This window comes from Balaenoptera borealis (genome assembly GCF_965194805.1).
Source record: "Balaenoptera borealis genome assembly, chromosome: 4".
Lineage (NCBI taxonomy): Eukaryota > Metazoa > Chordata > Mammalia > Artiodactyla > Balaenopteridae > Balaenoptera > Balaenoptera borealis.
The window spans coordinates 13,265,088-13,275,073 of NC_138861.1; the positions used below are offsets into that span (position 1 = coordinate 13,265,088).

Below are 9,986 nucleotides of genomic sequence, written 5' to 3' on the forward strand. Positions count from 1 at the left end.
CATTCATTAAAATTTTTTTAGAAAAGTAAGAATAGAGGTAATGTCAATTTGATAAAGAATGTCTGTAAAATCCCAAAACAAACATCATCTTTATGGTGAATTGTGAATTATAGAAAGATTAGACATGATACAAGCATGTCCACTATCAGAATGTCAAATGAACATTATCTTAGCAGTCTTTTCCAATGTAACAAGACTAATAAAAGTGAATAAATTAATTGTAGTTTATTTACACAATTCAGCAATGAAGATAAATGAGTTACTGCTGCATATGACATAAACAAATCCTGCACAGAAAATGTAAAGAACATGAAGCCAGTCACAAAAGAAAACTGTTTGCATTATATAAACTTCAAAAACAGGTAAACCTAGTATAAGCTGTTAGAAGTCAAAGAAGTGGTGCCATTGAAGGGGTCACTGTCCCTTACAAGAGGCATCAAGGAGCTTCTGGGGCTCTAATAATATTCTCTTCTTTTAACTGGGCACTGTTTACACAAGTGCACTCACTTTATTAAAACTTATCTGTCTTATTTATTTAGTTATCTTTTGTATATTGTTTTGTATGTATAATTCAATAAATGTATTTTTAAAAGGGATCTGCTACTTGCTACTATATAAAAAGTAATTTTGTATAGTAAAATAGTAATACTATATAATATATAGAATATTTTATGATATATTAATGCTTTAATAGTAATAGAATAATAGCATATATTCAAAAGCTAATTATATATTATAGTAATGCTATACAGTAATGTGGTAAATTACGTAATAATTCATTAAAATATAATAACTATAGCTAATACATATATGCTTAATGTATGCCCAGTTCTAGTGCTTGATATGTTTACATATTAAAGCCTCAAAAAAAAAAATCCTGGACTTCCAAATTTCAGTTCCACATACACGAAGTTTGGAAGTCACCACTTCGTCCCCAAAACAGGTAAAATGCTAAACACACTGAAAAAAAAAAAAACCTTCTTTTAGATCCATAAGAGAGTGGAGGACATGGGGAAAACTGCAGCCCCAAGACTGGAGACACAGACTGGCATGTCTTACCAGAAGAGATTTAAAGTGGAAACTACCATCGGAAGTGTCCGGTTGGAAAACCTGAACTGTAATTGATGAATTACTGGAGGCTTAGTGCAGAAAACTCTGAGAATTAAAAACTCCAGGGAGACCTATTTATAGTGGACCCCACAATATTATGAGATTTACCCCCAGGAGCTTAATCAGGTTTCCTCAGTAAATATCAGAGGAAAAAGATACCTTTTCCTTCTGGCAAGGGGCAGGGAGGGATGGGGGAATTATTTTGAAATATACCACAGTGTTCTGTTCTTCTTAACAAGGCCTTCTCTCAGGGAAAGCTAATTATCCGAAGCCTTACCTGCTGAGGTATTATCAGAGCCTAACTGATGTGGGAGAAAGAAAACACCCATTCCAGCCCACTTAAGCCATTCTGTCCCACCTAAGGAGGAAAAAAACCTCTGAGAAATTCTTATGAAATCCACATTCCAGGGGCGTAGGTTCACTCAAAGGTTAAGACCTAATCATAGGACTATACAATGCTTACCTTTCCCCCACATTACTAAGGCCTATTTGTATCAATTCCTCTTACCCAGTACAACATGGTCAGCTATTAAGAAAAAATTACATGGTATACCAAAAGACAAAAAAAAAAAAAAAAAAAATTTAAAGAGCATCAGAACCAGACATGGAAGGGATGTTTGAATTATCAGATCACGAACGTAAAACAACTACCATTAGCATACTAAGGGCTCTAATGGATAAAGAAGACAGCATGCAAGAACAGACGGGCAATGTAAACAGAGAGATACAAATCTTTAAAAAGAACCAGAAGGTTGTTCGGCAGCAGCAGCGGCGGCGGAGGTAAGATGGGGTGACTGAGCGGCGTCTTTGGAGCTGAAGGGGTTAATTCATCAGTTCACCGCCATCACCAGTGCAAGTGAAAGTGTAGGGAAACACATGCTTGAAACCTACCACAATAATCTGGAGGTGGCAGTCGCTATGTTTTTGGATGGTGGAGGAATGGCTGAGGAGCCCAGTACCAGTTCAGCAAGTGTCTCCACTGTCACGGGGAAGTCCGTGCCTCAGTTTCTCAAAAGCAAGAAATATTGGTGGAACTAGAACCTTTGTTTGGTGCTCCTAAAAGACGACAGCCTGCACGTTCAATATTTGGTGGTTTCCGGGATTTTCAAACTGAAACTATTCGGCAAGAACAGGAATTAAGAAATGCAGGAACACTAGATAAGAAACTAACTACCCTTGCGGATCTCTTCTGGCCACCCATTGATTTGATGCATGAAGGCAGCTTAGAAACAGCCAAAGAGTGTGGCCAGATGCAGAATAAGTGGCTGATGATAAACGTTCAAAATGTACAAGACTTTGCATGCCAGTGCCTCAACCGGGAGGTACGGAGCAAGGAAGATGTGGAGAATATTATTCGGGAACATTTCATTTTCTGGCAGGTTTATCACGACAGTGAGGAAAGTCAGAGATACATACAGTTTTATAAGCTAGGGGATTTACCCTATGTTTCCATCTTGGATCCTGGGACAGGTCAGAAGCTAGTAGAGTGGTACCAGTTAGACCTATCTTCTTTCTTGGACCAAGTAACGGGATTTCTGTGTGAAAACGGGCAACTAGATGGACTTTCTAGCAGTCCCCACAAAAAATGTGCCTGTTCGGAGAGCCTTATAGATGCAGGTGAAGACAGCCAGCTAGAAGCTGCCATCAGAGCCTCCTTGCAAGAGACACATTTGATTACACACAGGCGAAACAGGATAGCCGCTCAGATGAAGAATCTGAGTCTGAATTTTTTTCTGGCAGTGAAGAGTTCATATCCGTTTGTGGCTCTGATGAAGAGGAGGAGATAGAGAATCTTGCCAAGTCTGGAAAGTCTCCCCACAAAGATTTGGGGCATAGAAAAGAGGAGAACAGAAGGTCACTGGCTGAGCGCCCTGCCAGAACTGAGCCTGGAACAGCCACAAACCACCAAGGATTGCCAGCTGTGGATTCAGAAATATTGGAGATGCCACCAGAAAAATCAGATGGAATACTGGAGGGCATTGATGTAAATGGACCAAAAGCACAGCTGATGTTGCAGTACCCAGATGGAAAAAAGAGAACAAATCACTCTTCCAGAGCAAGCTAAACTACTAGCTTTGGTGAAGCATGTCCAGTCTAAAGGATATCCACATAAACGTTTTGAACTTCACGCCAACTTCCCTCGAAGGAAACTCTCTCATCTGGGCTATGATATTACATTACAGGAGGCAGGTCTTTGTCCTCAAGAGACTGTCTTTGTACAGGAAAGAAATTAACATCATGGCCTGACGACTCTCAGCTTACCGCTTTTTCCCTATTTCTGTGAGATACCGTGTCACTGAGTATGCATTTTGGCTCATAGGACCATAGAACCAAAGGTGGGCAAGCAAGTCACCTTCTTTCTCCTTTATTTATTGTTCTCTCCTATAATCAGTCTCACCCCTCCCCGCTTTTTTCCTCTCCTCTCCCATTTTCTTCTTTTTCCTACTTTTCTCTCTCCTTCTTACCTAATCTGGTGACCAAATGGAAGTGTGAGGATAAGACCTCCTAGTACTGGCAGCAGGAAATGTATGTTCCAATAGGTGGTCTCCTACACAGCACTTTTTGGGGATCAAATGATAATGTTACTCTTCAGACTCCTTGGGTAAAGGAATGGCTAGATTCATATAAGAACAGCCTCCCTTTTTTGTAAGCCCCATTTTTAGTAGGAAGAAGATATTCTCTAACACATGTTTTGTTTTGTTGTTCATGTAGGAAATATCATATAACAAAGTGTCCAGGCTTTTGTTTACATGGAAAAAGCATCCTTTATAATTATTGTTCATCATATTTAAAAATTTATTCAAAGGATTCCCATCTTCCCAGCTAGAATTATTTCCATGATACGTGTTATTGACAGGAGGAGTGTTAAATTAGGGTGAGTAGCATGGGGTGGCTTTCAATACCCTAGCCTGAGACAACTTTCTTCATTATCACTCTATAAACTACACTCTATAAACTATCTTGATCCTGCTAGCCCTGGAATGGACATTTCATGAGCATACTGTTGTGACTGGGATGGGAAGGTGCTTGCTGTTTTTGCCAGTACAGCATATTGGTTCCTTTGGCCCTTCCATTGTTTGGGTCCACAAGTGATCTATAGGAAGGCAGCTGTTCAATAATCATGAGTACAATGGCTTGTAGTTGTAACCACTATGCTTATGGATTGTCCTATGTGCTTTAAGCCATACTTAATGTATGCCCCTGGGGGGAAAAGAAAAAGATGCAGCTGAGAGTTGCTAACCATGTTCCTTTGGTTACAAATAATGATTCATTTTTTACCCTTGGTTGGAACAGTCTCTGAAAGGCTCTGGTGACTGAGCTTAATTCCTCATGCTGTTTCTTGCAAAAGGTATCAAAACTGAAAACCTCTCTAAGGGGAAGATCTTCAAAATCAATTCATAAGACAACATTTACTAAGGGAGGTGGGGAAGATTACCAGTAATCTTCAGATGTGAGTTTTTTCTGCCAACAAAAGCCACATTCAAATTGTGGTTGGTGAACACTTTTTTCAGTATTATTTAGAAGAGGCCATCTGGAATCTATATAATACGATTTGACTTATCAGATTAACATTATGCTCAATTTGTATTTTGAGATTTAGACTCCTCTGAAGGGGTAGTAAAAATTCTGGTGGCAAAATCAGAACTTTAACTTGTTATAAAGCCATAATACCGAATGAACCTATTTTGTTGATTGGGGTTTAGACTGACTGATTCTTCTACATGAGGAACATAAATTGCTATTGCTCAGAGACCTTTAGCTTCCCATCTACTTTAAGATCACTCTCTTGGCAAGTAGGGGATTAAAAAACAAAACAAAACAAAAACGATGCTTGTGTGTTGCTAGTACACAATTACAATTAGAGAATACAGTTTCTAATGGCTGGACATTGAGAGACCCTCCCTAAAGAATTAGTTATATATATCCTTAAGGAAATCATGGAAAATTCTGTTTATTCTTCAGTGATTCCTTTTGAATTAATGTTCTTACATTTTTTTTCTAAGTCTGTGTAAGTGCTTATGTGTAAGTATATAATTGTATAAATATTTATAAATATATATAATTACTAAAAAAAGAACCAGAAAAAAATTTTCAGATTAAAAAAATTAAAATGGAGGGGACACAGTTTTTAGGGGCATGGGCCCACTGTGTCCCCCTTTGCCTGGCAAAGCAATAAAGCTATTCTTTTCTACTTCACACCCCTCCCAAAAAAAAATTAAAAAGAAATGAAGAATGCTTTTGATGGGCTTATTAGTAGACAGAATATGGTTGAGTTAAGGATCTCAGAGCTACAGCAATAGAATCCTCAAAAACCAAAATGCAAAGAGAACAAGGACTGAAAAAAAAAAAAAAAGAACAAAATATCCAAGGACTGTGGAACAACTACAAAAAGCATAGCATACATGTAATGGGAATACCAGAAGAGGAAGAAAGAGAAAAAGGAAGAAAAGAAATATTCAAAACAATAATGACTAAGAATTTCCCTAACTCAATGTGAGACATCAAAATGGAATACCAGAAGAGGAAGAAAGAGAAAAAGGAAGAGAAGAAATATTCAAAGCAATAATGACTAAGAATTTCCCTAACTCAATGTGAGACATCAAACCATAGATCCAGGAAGCTCAGAGAACACCAAGGAGGATCAATGAAACAAACAAACAAAAAACCTAATCATATCATTGTCAAACTACAGTATATCAAAGATGAAGAAAAATCCTGAAAGAATCCAGAGGAAAGAAATGCCCTATCTATAAAGGAACAAAGATAAGAATCACATATGACTTCGCAGAAACCATGCAAACAAAAAAGTAGGTTGAAATATTTAAAACGTTGAGAAAGAAATAACCAACAACCTAGAAATCTATACCCTATGAAGTTATCCTTCAAAAGCGAAGGAGAAATAAAGACTTTCTCAGACAAACAAAAATTGAAGGACTTTGTTACCAATAGACCTACCTTGTAAGAAATGTTCAAAAATTTTTTTCAGAGAGGGGGAAAATAATATAGGTCAGAAACTCAGACCTACATAAAGAAAGGAAAAGCATTAAAAAGGATTAAGTGAAGGTAAAATAAAAACATATTTTTTGTATTCTTAATTGATCTAACAGATAATGGTTCGTTCAAAATAATAATACCAAATATACATGCTTCTGTGTTTGTATTTCAGTGAAATAATGACAACAATGATACAAGGGACAGGAAGGAGTAATTATGATCGTTTTGTTATTATAAGTTACTCACACTACTCAAGAAGCAGTTTTGAAAGTGGACTTAGAGAGCTGTAAATATATATTGCAAACTCTAAGACAACTCTTAATTTTTTTTTTAAAAAAGTATATCCAATCTACTAAGAAAGGAGCAGCTAAAGGAGCATATAAAATGCTCAATTAAAAATAAAAAAGCCAGAAAAAAGAGTGGAAGACGAAAACAGGAAGAGATACGAAATGTAACAAATAAACAACAGTAACAAATGTGGTATATATTAATGCAACTATATCAATAGTCAATTGACTTTGAAAGTCAATGATCTAAATCACCAATTAAAAGACAGAGACTGTCAGAGTGTATCAAAGACCCAACTGTATGCTATCTACAAATAATGCACTTAAAATTTAAAGACATAGAAATAAAGAGTAAATGGATGGAGAAAATATACCATGATAACATTAATCAAAAGAAAGCAGAACTAGCTATATTAATTTTAGACAGGGCAGACTTCAAAGCATGGAAAGTTAACAGGGATAAAGAAGAGCAATACATAATGATAAAAGGGTCAATTGTCCAAGAAGACATAGCAATCCTTAATGTGTAGACAGAACATCAAATTATGTGAAGCAAAAACTAGTAGAACTTCAAAGAGAAACGGCTGAATCCACTATCATACTTAGAGACTTCAACGCTCCTCTCTCTGAAGTAAACAGATCAAGCAGGCAGAAAATCATTAAAAACATAGTTGAGGGCTTCCCCGGCAGCACAGTGGTTGGGAATCCGCCTGCCAATGCAGGAGACACGGGTTCAAGCCCTGTCCCGGGAACATCCCACATGCCATGGAGCAACTAAGCCCACGAGCCACAACTACTGAGCCCACGTGCCACAACTACTGAAGCCCGTGGGCCTACAGCCTGTGCTTCACAACAAGAGAAGCCACAACAATGAGAAGCCTGTGCACCGCAACGAAGAGTAGCCCCCGCTAGCCTCAACTAGAGAAAGCCCACGTGCAGCAACGAAGACCCAACACAGCCAAAATTTTTTTATAATAAATAAATACATTTATAAAAAAAAAACATAGTCGAACTCAACAATACCACAAATCAACTGGATATAATCACTTTATAGACTACTTCATTCAATAATAACAGTATAAATATTCTTCTCAAGTTCACAAAGAATATTCACCAAGATAAACCACATGTTGAGCCATAAAACAAACCTTAACAAATTTAGAAGAGCAGAAATCAAACAACGTCTCTTCTCAGACTACAGTGGAATTAAACTAGAATCCAATAACAGGATGAAAACTGGAAAATCCCAAAATATGTGGAGATTAAACAACACACCTTTAAATAAGAAGTGGACCTAAGAAAAAACATCTAGAAATTTTAAAATATTTTGAACTAGATGAAAATGAAACTTATCAAAATGTGTGGGATGCAGCAAAAACAATACTTAGAGGGGAATGTAGAGCATTGAATGTGTATATTAGAAAAGAAGAAAGATCTAAAATCAATAATATAAGTTTCTACCTTAGGAAACTAGAAAAGGAAGAGCAAATTAAGTTAAAAGTAAGTAGGAGGGAAGAAATAATAAGAATTAGAGCCAAAATCAATGAAATTGAAAACTGGAAATCAATAGAGAAAAGTCAATGAAAATAAAGTTCTTTGAAAAGATTAATAAAATCAATAAGCCTCCAGCCAGACTAAGAAACAAAGACGACACAAACTACTAATATCAGAAATGAAAGAATAAATATCATTACAGATCTCGTGGACACTAAAAAGATAATAAAGGAATACTATGAACAATTCTATGCCCACAAATTTGATAACCTAGATGAAATGGACCAACTCCTTGAAAGACACAAACTGCCAAAACTCACACAATCTGAGTAGGCCTATATCTATTAAATAAATATAATCAATAATTAATAACTTTCCCAAACAGAGACTACCAGGCCCAGATAGGTTCACTGACAAGTTCTACCAAATATTTAAGGGAAAATTTCTACCAATTCTCTACAATCTTTTTCAGACAATAGAAGCAGAAGAAATACTTCTTAACATTGTATGAGGCCAGCATTTCCCTAATACCAACACTAGGCAAAGAGATTACAGGAAAAGCAAAGTACAGACCAATATCTCTCATGAACTTAAAAGCCAAAATCCTCAATAAAATACTAGCAAGTGGAATCCAATAATGTATACAAAGATTTATAAACCATGATTGAGTGGAATATATCCCACATATTTAAGGAGGAACCTTAAATGTATATTGCTAATTGAAAGAAGCTAATTTGAAAAGGCTACATACTGCATGATTCCAACTATAATGACATTCTGGAAAATGCAAAACTATGGAGACAGGAAAAAGATTAGTGGTTCCAGGGATTTGGTGGGGGAAGAGGGATGAATAGCCAGAACACAGAGGATATTTAGGGCCATGAAAATACTCTGTATGAGACTATAATGGTAGATACATGTCATTATACGTTTTTAAACCCATTGAATGTACAACATCAAGAGTGAATTGTAACATAAACTTAGGACTTTGAGTGATTATGATTATGAATGTAGGTTCATCAATTATTAACAAATGTACCAGTCTGGTGTGGATGTTGATAATGAGAGAGGCTACGTATGTGTGGTGGTAAGGGTTAAAAGGGAAATCCCTATACCTTCTCGTCAATTTTGCTGTGAACCTTAAACTGCTCTTAAGAAAACTTTTAAAAATCCTATGATCCTATTATACATCCTATAGAGTAATATAGTAAAGTATATAATAATACAGAGAAAAGATAGGTATAGTAAACACATATATCATGCTTAATGTATGTACTGTTGTAAGTTCTTTAAATGTTTGCAAGTTAATTATTTTAAAAATTATTTAATCCCATTACTCTCCTCAATTTACATATAAAAGGGTATCAGGAAAACAGAAAGTGCCTTGTCCAATGTCACACAGCTAGTTCATGGCAGAGTTGATACAAAACTAGCTATATAAATGGAACGAAGACAATGTATGCCACTCTATCAGCATCAAGTACACATTTCAGATGTTCATTTACCGTCTCATAGTACAGTCAGGGTCTATTTTCATATAAAAGAGAGAAATCCTGCTTATGGCGACTACTGAGTTCTTCCATTTGTAGACTGACATTTTTTTCCTCCTTCTCAAACTGTCCCTGCAACTTTTCCTCATTGTCTCCAACAACAACAGTGCTGTGGGAAAAACTACCATTCAACTATCAATGTCTTAGTGAGAAGTCACCTACGAAGACTGAGGCTGAATTTTGCAGGCACAGTGTTGCCCCACATGCCTCTGCTACCTACCCACACTCTCCACCATGACAATAGTGAGGTAGGATAAATATATTATGAACATATCTGGAATAATAAATTCAGCAATCCTCCAATTCAATTCTGCCATCATGAGATATGAAACATACTATAACCTAACTGCTTTCTCTATTCACTTTGAGTTGTTTTTTTGATAAGACGGAATTTGAATATATTACTTGATTCAAATTTATTCTGTCTCCCCAGTTAATATGGAGGTCATGAAGCGAAAAAGAACAAAAGAGGAGGAGAGGGATTAATGAATGTAGACAGAGCTGATTGCATTTTTCAGGCTTGGCAGAATATTAACACAATAATTATTTA

General features: G+C 36.3%; 1 pseudogene across 1 annotated transcript; it reads left to right on the forward strand.

Moving 5' to 3' along the window:
* Window positions 1-1,008: 1,008 nt before the first annotated feature.
* LOC309628508 (UBX domain-containing protein 7 pseudogene) lies at window positions 1,009-9,767 on the forward strand (annotated as a pseudogene). The gene is made up of 2 exons: window positions 1,009-1,117; window positions 1,910-9,767. The product of its transcript is annotated as a UBX domain-containing protein 7 pseudogene (transcript).
* Window positions 9,768-9,986: the final 219 nt, after the last annotated feature.